The sequence below is a fragment of the Opisthocomus hoazin genome, chromosome Z, assembly GCF_030867145.1.
Source record: "Opisthocomus hoazin isolate bOpiHoa1 chromosome Z, bOpiHoa1.hap1, whole genome shotgun sequence".
In the NCBI taxonomy this organism is placed as follows: domain Eukaryota; kingdom Metazoa; phylum Chordata; class Aves; order Opisthocomiformes; family Opisthocomidae; genus Opisthocomus; species Opisthocomus hoazin.
In genome coordinates, this window is record NC_134454.1 from 48,519,431 (window position 1) to 48,532,140 (window position 12,710).

Sequence of the window (12,710 nt, forward strand, 5' to 3'; positions counted from 1 at the left end):
GTTTTGAGAGGAACACTGGCAGGAGTAGAAGATGCCAATGAGAAAATAAAATGATTAATAGTTTTTAATAAATATTTACATCATGTGTTTTAGCAGGACTGTATAAACATAAACCAGTTCCTTTCCCACCTGCTAAGGAATTGTCTGGTTTTACTTTTAATACTTATGGGTAGGTAGTACAGGAAATTTTTGCTACTGATGTGAATCCCAACACATGGAAATATATTCTTTGCTGTATTCTTTTGGAAAGTCTGTAATTGTGCTGGAAAAAAAAGAAATATTGGGTAGACTGAGGTAATGCTTGTGTGATTATTTCTAACATGCCTAAACTTTTTTGGTTCCCTGTTCCTAAAGATATCATTGGACTTGCTGGGTTCTGTCTGAGTTTCTTGGGGTTTTGTTTGTTTGTTTATTTATAGGGGACTGGGAGGTGTAGTGGGTATAAAACATCAATGCAAGTAGTTCTTCAGGAAACATTTCCATTAGTTTGACAAAAAAGTTCATGGTTTTGTAGTGGTATGATTTTTAGAAGATTTGGTTCTGTTCAGTGGTTGATGTAGAACAGTCGGTCCTTTCTTGTCTTAGTCTTTGAAAGTTCTCATAGGTAAGAAAGTGACAGTAAATCACAGCATCCATTGAGTGCAAAGAGAAGTTCTTTGTCAGATTTGTACACCTACTCCCAGACTTTCTACTGCAAAGAGGATCTTGGCTCTCAGTGATACCTGCAGAAGATTTGCCTAAGTGAAGCAGTACACTACAAAGTGAGAAATCTTACTTCGGGGTAGGTAATGGTCCAGCAATACAGAATGAAAAACTGCTGAATCTGTTCCCTCCATAGCAAACTGGTGGGTAACACATTACTCAATGCAGCCTGCAATGACCATGTAGTACTACTGAAAAAAAAATCCATAATTTTTCTTTTTTGTGAGAGAGGTCCAGTGCTTGTGCACAGCTATGAGCAAGAAACTGTGTCCACAAAAACAAAGGAGATGTCTGTACTGTTGGATCCAAGAGAGCTTGCATCTGGCCTTCAGTGTCTGTTGATGTCAGGTAACGGTGTGTGCACAAGGAACACAACTGTGCCTACAGGATTTAATACATGGTTTGTTTCAAGTACAAATCACAAGTGGCTCCAAAGCAAAGAGGAGGACATCAGAAAAGCAAGTAATACATCAAGATATACAAATATCAAGACCGATGTAAGTGTTCCTGAGTCTTGATGGCTGCATTTGTGCTTATTTGACATTGACATAAAAGACAAATGTACAGTCAGACCAGGGGAAAATAGAGAGTCGGACAATTTCATAGGCCAAGTCAATTCATTTTGAGAAGTCGGTAGTCATTGGGGCCTAACTCATCCCAAATGCTTCCTGTTTTAACTATGAATCGATATAGTGTTCTCCAAGTGTTCTACATAGCACTTGGGAGGGAGAATTACCATGCACATTCTGAATGGGAAACAGAAAATATAGTTATTTAAATCAGGCATAAACAATGTTGTGGATGGCTTCAGTTTTGCAGCCGTATCATGCCAGGGATTTTGCATTTCATTTTAGTTCATATGGCAGCTTCTCCGCTGGTGGACATCAAAAGTATTCCATTGTGATCAGTGGACAGATCACAGGTTTCACCAGCTCATGATGTCAGCTTGAACATCTGCTAAGGAGATAGTTTGGCCCAACACTGTTTGAAACAGACACAGGTAAATACATTTTCCAAAAGCGACTTTTATTTGCACAAGTGAGAAAGGGGTATTTTGAGTTCTTCTTAGCATTTATGGGCCTAAAGTGTAAAAAATCCTGGGTCACTGGTTCTGATTTTAACCTTTCCAGTCATAAGAGAGATTGAGCTCTCTGAGGATATACTACCACATGGAGACCAGTTATTTGCTCTCATTTTAGCTCTACAGGCTACCAAAACATAAAATAACACAACACACTCTGGCTTCAAGGCATGTAAAATAAAACATGTGCCCAGCACTGTATACACAGAGTGAAGAAAATGTTTCAGGAGAAAGGCAGCACTTCAGTATTTGACATTGGTAAATAAACATTGTGGTAACTTTGACCAGGAAAGACTGTGATTTTTTCATTCACATGTGACGAATATTATTCTTTATGCCACTGTTTCACTAACACCACACCACGTATGATAGTCCAGGATAATCAGCCAATGAGGCATGTTTTAATTGAGATGAAAGAAAGGCAGCATGGCAGTGTAAATACCCGAGCTTGTAAGTGAGCTGCGTGCTTTATGTGCAATGGCTACTTCTGTGGTCCAAGGTCAACAGCTCTTGCTGTGAGCAGAGGACTCTGCATGCTGGCGGAACTGCAGGCAAAACTGCTGTCTCCTAGCTTTGCTACCTGTGTCTGAGAGGAGGGCTGGGGCAGCTGGATTGCGCAAAGCTGAAAGGAGACTTTCCTGCATTCCTGGAAACTTCTCTGCCCCACCTCCATCTGGGCATGGGGAAACTTAGAGGTCCAGGATGAGATTCCAGAGGGATTTGAGAAGAACTAGGCAGGCCTGCGGTTGGGATGCATCCATAGCCTACACTGGTGTCCATGAGCTGGTACTTGGGGTTTGGAAGTAGGAACGGTAGCCAACGATCCCAGACATCAGGAAGCTGCAGAAACGTGCCTGTGTTGCCACATCACTCTGACGGGCACACAACTGGGTTTGGAGAATCTAGACAAGCTGCTCTCACCCCTGTAGCTCTCTTTGATGTGCAGAGAATTAGCTGCCCGTGGTTCAACAGAATTTTCAAGCAGCCTTATCATGAGGTGCGGCTCTAATGCTAGGCCAGGGTTGTCTGCCTCTTCCAGGCTTCCTGCTCACTTGTGCAAGGTCTGTCAATGAGGCGGTGCAGCTGCTGGCAGCTCTGGTGCCTGGGGACAAAAGATTTGGGGCTTCAACTTTGAATGCCCAGCACTGTCATTCAGGTTTTCCTGTGTTCTGCTAGCTCCAGTAACACTGCCGTGTAGAAAGTGATCAGCCCTGCGAGTTTTAATAATATGTGGAGCTTTGCTTTGCTTTGCTAGTGGATGGGATTATAATAGCATCTGCTGAAACTATTCCTGCCAAAACAAACACCAGGAGAGATTTCTTTTCTGTGTACCAAAGTCTCACTTTAGCATTTGCCAGGGAACACATGTTATTTCTCCTGTTTTCTCTTCTGCCTGTGCTGAACAAATAAAAAAGGCACTGCAGATAGGTAGCTATCAGTCAGCATCTTGGTACTGGAGGACTGCCTGACAAGCTGTGGGCCGCAGTCGTTTATACAGTTTTCTCTGTATGTTTGGGAACGGCTTTACTCTTTCATTTCAGCGCTTTTATAAGAGCTCAGGGCTGGGGCCTGCATTTTTCTGCGGTAAGCTCACAAAGCTAGATTCCCCTTGGACTTGCAAACCTTGGCCACATTCTTATTTTACATGAGCCACTCCGTGCAGCTGATTCTTTTGGTGTTTATTTTTCTTGATTTGAAATAATTCTTATTTCCCTCTGAGGAAACCTTGCCTGTTAGTGGCTGCTAGCTGTAATATGCCGGCAACTATCCTCAGGTCTTCTCCCATGGCTCTGTCTCACCTCATCCATCACCCCCAGACATGAGGTCAGAGGTTGCCATGAAGTGGGGGAAAAAACCATGCTTTTGAGGAATCAAATTGTTTTGCTTAAAAATTTTGTCCTGAGGTTAGCTATGCAGGTCTCCTTGGCTCAAGTGGTCTTCTCTCCTGTAGCAACGGAGACCAAAAATTTCCCAGAGGTGAGGTCATAGCTTTGAGCGTACTGATACCAAAAACATATGCTACCATACTGATTGATGATAATTAGCAGATGCTCTGTGCAGTTGTGCCACTGTATTTATCCTTGTGTCTTTGTGTGTGTGTTTGAATCTCTCTGTGTGTGTAGTTACAAATGTCTGTGGAAGTGAGATGAGAAACCTGGATCCAGATCTGTCCCTCATAGCCACATGGGTCTGCCCCTCCAAAGCTGCAGCCAGAGTATCAAAGCCCGAGGAGGAACTGGAGAGGAGTCAGTTCTTTGCCCCACCAAGATGGGGGAGCAGCCGGGAGTGGCAGCGAGATAATAGTGGTTTTCATAGTTACAGGTGATTGAGACAGACTATTCCCATAAACTGAAGCAGGTTCAGGCTGTTTTGGAGACTCACTGGATGGTTAGAAGTGGCAGTAGGGAACATCTGGGATGTCATGAAAAAACTCAGACTTGTGAAATTTGCATTTCAGTGTGGTGAAGCAAAGCATTTTGATTACTTTTGGCTAAAATTGACTTATTTTGCTGGTTTGCCTAGGCTAGCTGGCCTTCTCAACTTCCAGATATCATCAGCCACAGGAAGTGTAAAATACCTCCACAATACATCATATTTAGCTGTTTCACTTATTAGTCATTCCCAGAAAATACTGACATCCATGGAGATGGATACGTATAGCATGAGTCTAGGGCATATTCTCTGATGTTCCCCAGATCCTTTACCTTATCAGGAATAGGAAATATCTGGGGTTACTTTTCAACCATAACATAAAATTTCAAAATGCTTTAACCAGTTGCAAATTTGAAGTACGCTTCTCATTTGACTGAAATTTGCACCTGAAACTTACTTTCAGCCCACTTGCCCTATGTTTCAAGAAATTTACCTTCAGACAAAGCTCCCAGTCTTTCTGGGAGATGAAGGTCAGAGAGAGCATTTTGCATCCATGCAAAACAGCAGGTTATTCTGGACCATCAACCTTTGCCTGAGTAACCACTGCTCCTAAGGTGATGAATGGTCACTTGTCTTAGACTGGACTTGCCAGTAATGACTTTGGTGATGATCCTGTATTATTTGAGAATATACACATGAGCCTTCTTGAAACATAAGGGACTCCTGTGTCCTTTCCAAGTCTTCAGTAAGAATTCAGATTTACCATACCCTGCCTTAATGGAAAAAGATACTTCTGTTGCCTGATGGGATAAGAGAAATCCCACCATGATCTGGTATTGTTCAATATGACTGTAAAGGTGAGCCCTTCATTCCCACTTCTGCCTTCTCCTCTCACTTTTTCCTCCATGTGATTTGGCAATTATTTTTCCTTCTCCATTTTCTTACCATGCAGCTAGACAAAGTACTTCTTGATCAGTGCTAAGCTGCTTGTTTCCAACCTAGGTACTTATTTATATTTAGTATTATCTGTTTTCAGTTACATGTTGGAAGGCAATGTGAATCAAAGTAAACACTGACATCAGCTAAACATCAAACTGTTTACCTGCTGTAGTCTGCTCACATCAAGAGATGCTTTCTTTTGTTGTAAGTCATGCTGCTCTCTCTGATGGCTCAGTGCTTGATTTATGAATATCAACACAGTTCAAAAGTGTTACAAAGGAAACATCATGTCAATAGCTAGGTGCAATGCAGCAAACACTTGGAAGTTAAGCATGTACTAACAGATGGCATATATGCATGTGGAACACTCAGCAGATGGTGGCCAGCTTCTGGTTCCACTGAAGTTTCTGTTATGTTCACTAAAATTGGAATTTGACACAAATAACCTTTTAAGTTTTCAAAGGAAGTGAAGGTTCTCTGAAGCCGAAATGCCGGTAACAGAGAACAGAGACTGACAGTACTTATTTGAGCTGTCGAGTTAAAGGAATTTTTGACACACCCCCCCTTTTTTTTTTTTCCAAATGAGCAGGGCAATTTTTGTCTTCCTTTGAACTGACAGAGTGGCCTGGAGAAACTGAAGAACTATTAGGTTTCCCACAGATAACCACTTGCTGAAACATCTTTATAAAAAAGAAATTCCTTCAGGATATGAGGTAGAAATTACAATACATTATTTTTGTTGACCCAAATTACCTCTTGAATTAGCTCCTTTTCAAAAGAGAAGTTTGAAGAAGCTCTGTTATTGGAAATCTCATTGTATGAGGACAGTGCTGGAGTATTTCCATGATACTTTGACACATTATCATCCTAGTAAGTGATCCAAGTGTTGAAATTCAGCTTGGAGTGATGACTTTTGCAAAACTTTGCCATGTGTTTCAACCCTCCTGGCAAGCATAGCATTATCTGATGGTATGTCGCTTGGAGTGGAGTGGAAGGAGACAAGAGAATGGAAGGAGAAAAGAGAATGCGGGCTTTGTATGAGCTATGATATTTGAGCTAAAGCTGTAGCTGAATAGAAGCTTGCATGTAAGTATACAAACACATGATTAAGACTCTTACTGTTATCTAAGTCCATTTTCTTGCCTTGTAATTTAATGGTAAATAGCATTACTGTTGTTTTTGGACTTTTATAACTCTAGTAGCCACAGACAGAACCAAATGTTGTTTATTTATTTGTGAAACAAATTATGCCTCTCTGAAAACTGTGTAATTTGCACTGGCTTTGCAGTTTACAAGAATGCACCCACTGGTTTAAGTACTCCTCTCTCCCTGGAATTGGAAGATGAAGTAGTGGAATTGCCATGCAAGTGGCTATAATTTTAGTGCACCAGTTGCAGCTCATTATATCTCCCAAAGTCAGAAATAATTTGTCACAACTGAGTCCTCCATTCTAATCAGCAGTCTGTGCCTGTAATGAACAAAACATGGCTGTCAGAATTGAAAGGGGTAGAGTTACAGTAAAACACTTTGAGTACTGTTGAGTGCGATTCAATAAAATTATGGATTTCTCCCCATTTATCACTTGTGGTTCATTTTGTTTAACAAATACAGTAGTCAGTTTTTGGTTACACTGGTTGTCTACCCAGAGCAGATGGCCTTTGAAATGTACCTCTCACATTTTCGTTTGGTTTCTGTGTGTTTGCATGCTGGTTTTACATGTATTTTCCTGGTTGCACAGTACAGATACCATTCAGCAGCACAGCCGCAGTTGCCACTGGACATCTTCATCATTTCTGCTTACATTTGCATTTGCCTCAGCCTCACCCAGCTGAAAAATGCACTCTGTGTCTCCAAATGATGGTGTTTGGAATCTAGCTGGGGCTCTCTACAGGGCCAGGCAACCCTGAAAATTTACCCTGAAAATGTGCTGAGTTATCAGTTCATATCAGATGAAAACAACCCAGCTTTGCCCTAATTAATTGCTGTGTGTGCTGATGGTGAGATTTAAGAAGATATATGCAACTATTTTGTGTTGATCGTACCAGTATCATCTCAATCAAGCATGAAGGGGGAGGTCTTATCTGGAATGAAATCGTGTCCATTAAGACCAGCAAAGTGGAGTTTTGACATCAAAGGAAATCTACCTCACAGTAGGTGGAAGTCCACCTCATTCCACAAGAGGATGCAATGGGGTGATGGTGTCCCCTTCCTGCTCCTGGTGCAGCACTGGCTCTTGTCCCTGAGGGTTCCCAGCTAACCTGGGGAGTCAGGCTGCGTAGGAGAAAAGACCCGATCTGCCCCTCACACTCCTGTCCTCGCAAACTCATCTGGGCACTTGCACTGGAGGTGTTTTGACTTGGATCCTGCACCAGGGTCCATGGGTTATAGGGACAGACCTGGCCTCAGGAGCAGACTGAACCACTAGGGCCTCAAATACCTGCATTAGCTTTGCTTTCTTCCTGCCTTCTTCCTCACTGCTTGGCTGCATACATGTGCCTCCAGGATCCCAACTTCTGGGCTGCTGCGTGGATTCCTGTGGCTCGGAAAAGCCACCTCTGCTAAAAATCTTCATCCCTGGGGATTTGGCTTGTTGTGAAGGACTGTATAGGATGGACACTACGGTTTTTATGCAAGAGTAGTAAACAAGTTGTCCTGGTTTTGCATATGTGTAGGAAAGAGAAAAAGCGTCGATTCTGGCATCCCTCATTTGTAGTATTGCCATGTCCTCAGTTCGGCTGATGCTCAGAAGTGCCTTCCCATTGACCTCAAGCATTAATGCCAGCTGAGGATCCAGCCCAGCTCTCAAACCTTTTGCGCGTTTCCACCATCAGTGCACAAAATAACTTTTCTGTAAACACTGGCACAGGCACACGGCATAGAGGCTGTATGGGCAGTCTAGTTTTCAGCATGCACCGATGCGCGCTGCTGACAACTGCATCACATGTGGAAAAGGGGGCTGAAAGAGAGAGACAGAGAGGTTTCTCAGACACTAACTAGGACTTTCTGGTGTTTTGCCTTCTGCCCTTGTTTAGTTTACACTTGCTGTCAGTGAAAGAGCTGACATTGCTCCAGGAGAGCTTGTTCCCAGTTGTGCCTGTGTTGAAGGATGAGATCGAAGCAGGTTGGCTCAGCTTTATCATGTCCTTCAACAGTGCCTGTAATGAGGCAGGGAGGAACATGCTGGGAATTCAAGGAGCAGAGGTTTTTATCTGTGCTTTTTGATGCTGGTTGACAATACCACAGGAAAATAAGAAGCTATATAAACAGAAAGCACTTTTGAGTGTGTTATACCACACCTTAATGCTGCTTCTATCTGCTTGTGCTACAGACCTTCAAGAGGCACTTATGGCATTAAAACCAAAACTCACGGGAGCAAACATGGAGGGGAGCGTTTGTAACGTGCTTCATGTTCTAAGAAAGCAAATGGTAAGCAAGCAAAACCGTTCCTGACAGGATTAAAGACATGCTGGTAGCAGCATCTGAGTTGTTTTGAAACCCTTGGGGAATCAGGCATATGAAATGAAACTTGTGTCATCCCAGGTCATCTTCTCTTTAGGACTGCTTCTCTCTTTCAGACTTACTGTGCTCGCGACAGCCAGCCAGTCCTGCTGCGGCTTTTTGGTCTGTCAGTCTGTCTGCTCTCTCTTTTTCTTCTAGGTGCTGCTGTCTGCTGTGGTTCCCTTTTTTTTTTTATTTAGTTCTGAGGACTCTGTACACTCCTATAGAGGAACAGGCCAGCTCTGAAAACAAAAGTGTGTGGTATTTGTTCTTCAGGGTTACAGACATCGTTTTCTGCATCGTGCATGTGGGTGGCATCACTGTTTGCACATGTCCTTTGTCACTTTTTTTGTATACTTAATTATCCATCCTCCCTTTGTGAATTTACAGGGGAAAACTTGGTTTTATGGTATAAAAGAAAAATAGTCAAAAAATCTCACCATTCTGGTTTGATACATACTAGAATAGTTTTGTTAGGGATCCTGTGAGTCCCCTATTTTATAAATTTCTTTTTTATGTACAGGTAGTGTGAATACCTCTGAAATGAATTTCAAAGAAAGCCAGCTATACTGTGGCTAATTTTCCTCCCCACTATATCGGTGTGACCATGGGTAAATGGGTGTCAGTTGTTTTAAAGAAAAATGCTTCAGAATTCAAGGGGAGGATGGCAGGGGAAAAAATTTTCAAGGTCTTTTCACCGTAAGCCTGGGCATGTGTGCAGAAAATGCTGTGTAATGTAATCACTGTATCTTAAAATACTCAGTAATCAGTAGCTGGAGTAGAGAATGTAGTCCAAATGCTCTTCAAATGCAAGTGGAGGAATAGCTAAAAACCAGTGTGCTTCCTTACAATTACATTTAGGAAAATGCTTTGCCATATCTGAGCGACCAAGTTCTAAAATAGGGAACCACAAGTTCCTAACATTTCCGCTCACACAGTTGGGATCAGCACCTGGCTGTGGGCAGCAGTGGAGAAAGGAAGGTAATCCAGATGGAAAAAGGAGAACACTGTGAAGACGTGCCAGATGCAATGACCTTATTTATTTTTTTCCACCAATTTTTTCTTTGGGCCACAGTCACCACCTGCAATCTGCTGCTAAAAAACTCAGGACAGCAACAGCAGGAAATTCCTCCAGGCTTTCCTCCAGCTGTCGTTACTGGTGTTCACTTTTACCCAGAGACTGGAGCTGTGCACCAGGTCTGTGCCCCCAGGTAGCAATATGAATTACACCTAGAAATAGGCATTGCCACATGGAGAAAGCATGGAGCAGCCCTCCATTTGGGCAACATCAGTTGCCAAGTCAGTGTCATCACGATTTGTTACTCATTACATTGGCTCCCTGTGAAATATGAAGTTGTATTCAGTGTCTCAGTGTTAATCTCCAGGATCCTCAAAGGACTTGGCAGAGCTGGCCAAGGCACTGCCTCCCTTGTGAGAGTGATGTCCTGCAACAGCTGCTTTCCCCAGAAACTATGAAGAAGTCACTTTTGAGGCTGATGGTGGAAGTGAGGGGGAGAGGGGTGCCTTTGTGTCTTTTGAGTTGTCCTGGCTCCCAGGTGGGAAGATCTGAAAGGCTGGGACCTTGCGATGCACAGCACAGCATGGACCTTCTGGTTCATGGACACAGCTCACTGTGGGAAGAGGAAGGGACGTGATGGAGGCAGAGGTGAAAGGAAGAGTGGTGTAGAGAATTCAAGAAAAAAGAAGGGAATTTAAATATTTGTGAAAGATGGGTATCCCATGTAACCAGTTTGGAAGGCAGGCATCTACATTTTATGTTACTGCTCTGAGTTTTGATATTTGGAAAAACATTGATTTTCAGAAGTGTGGAAAGGGCAGGATTGATTCAATGGCCCCAAACATTCAAAGTTTAACATCAGGCACACCCTTTGGAAAGGCTCAATTTTACTCTAATTCTGTAGCTCAGCCAGTGTCAGAATATGCTCTTTGGAGCAGTTTGCCTCTTTGGAGCAGTTTGCCTCTTTGGAGGCGTTCAGCTACCCCGGTGTTTTTTTATTAATAGGTAGATTCAGTGAAGAAATCCTCAAGTTGGTGGAGTCGGGGCTCAGCTTTCATTTGTTTTCCTTGTACCCACTGTTCTTCCACTGACAGAAAATATTTGCTTGTTGCTATGTGAAGAGCTATTACACAGAAATTTGAGCTTTGTCCTGTTAGAGTTGGAAAGCTGATGCATTGCAGATACAGCTTCATGAAGCCAAGTGTGCTACTGAAGAGTTAAATCCTTGTTTTGTGTGCTTCAGCTGAAAAAAAGGATGGAGTGGCTTTTATTAATAATGTGGATTTAATTATGGATCTGAGAGTTGGGAAAACAGCAATAAAGGAAAAAATTTTGGATAAAAACCAAACACACCTAAAAAGTTTTATGTCATTAAGATCCTGAAGGAAAATAGAGACGTGCGATATTTTCATGAGTAGAAACACTTGTGGCAAGTTAGGAACAAATATGAAAACACAGTACATAACATATCTCTCAGAGACATGAAGTAAATGTGTCTCCATGGTAAGCAGGTATTTGAGCTCTTCAAAGCAAGGACTATCTCTTACTCTGCTTTCGACCAGGAGCGAAAATGATGGGGACCTGATTTTCGATTTCTGGATGGGGTCTTAAAGACAGTCATAAAGTAAGTAATGAGTAATATTAATAACTCCTGAACGTGGATCTACAGCCCCTGATCATAGCAGAAAAATTGGTGACTTCTGAGAAGGTTTGCGGGCCATATGTGGACAATCTAGACAGCTAGCTGTGCTCCAAGAAGATGAAGTAAAAAGCCAGGTCCCATGTTTTGCACTTAATTACTACTAACAAATTATAACATGTGCATTGGGGTGCAACCTTTTCAAGTGTCGCTGGTGATCAGACTATTTCAATACTATTTCCATATGCAATACTATTTCAATAATGCAATATGAGGCTATGTCTTAGATTTGTCTGGAAAGTACCAATACAGAATTTGGCAACTTTGTTTTCGTTTTACTTCCAGGATGCATTTCTGAAGGAGCTCATAATGTAATTTCTTTGCTGTTCATTCTGCAAGTTGCTGGGAAGCGTTTACCGTTTAAACAGCCTGGGACCTATCTCTTGACCAGCCACCCTTACTTTCTGTGCTGAACTGCCATGGCAGAGATAGGAAGGATTTAGACTCACCTGGAAGTACAGAAGAGGTTAAACCAAGAGGACTTTCCCATGAGGATATGAGCCTTGGCCCTTGTTCCCAGCTCTGGATTTGGAAAGCTCTAATTTATTGAACTTGAATGTATGTTCAAAGGCCTATTGACTGCTTAGCCTTTCAAGAACGTAGAAAGACTTGCCAGCGGGGCACACTGAATAAAACTGGTGGATGCTTGAGTAATCCCTGGTTTGGGGAGGGTCAACGTGGCCATTGTAAAAGGAAGCTTGGCCGTACATACCCCATAGCATCTCGAAAGAGGCTTAGAGGCACGTGGATAAGAGTCATCCCATTGGCTGGTTATTGTTAACTTTCCAGAGGCTTTGACAGGCTTTCACCAAAAACTTTTAAGGAACCTAACATAAGACAGAAGATCCTTACATGGGTAAATGCTTGGTAAAGGGTAAGAAATGGGATGTATGAATAAATCACCAATTCTCAGAGCAGAGTGAGGTCAGCAGGGGGATTAAATGGTGATCTGTGTTGTGACCTTTTATGTTCAGTGAGCAGCAACATAAAAAAAATTGCCTATGAAACTAAATTACTCAAACCAGCAAAGATGAAGGACATCTGTGAAGAGCTGTAGAAGGATCTGCTGGATGGCATTCAAGGTAGATAAAAAATAAAGCAATACAAATTGGGGGAAAACCTGTCTTAAATAAGCCTGTTAAATGGAGATTTCTGAGCTGACCATCACATCTCAGTATTAAGATCGTGGGTACAAAACAGATCCATGAAAATGTCGGCTCAAGACTCAACAGAGGTTGAGGGACCCTGCAAAATAGTAGGGTTATTAGGGGGGAAAATAAAACAGCATCATTTTGCCATTCACTTGAATCTGCAAGTCTCTCAATTGTTTTAATTCTTTCACATTGTGAAGGGTGCAGCAGAACTGGAAAAGAGCCAGAGAAGGTCAGCAGGGGTACAGA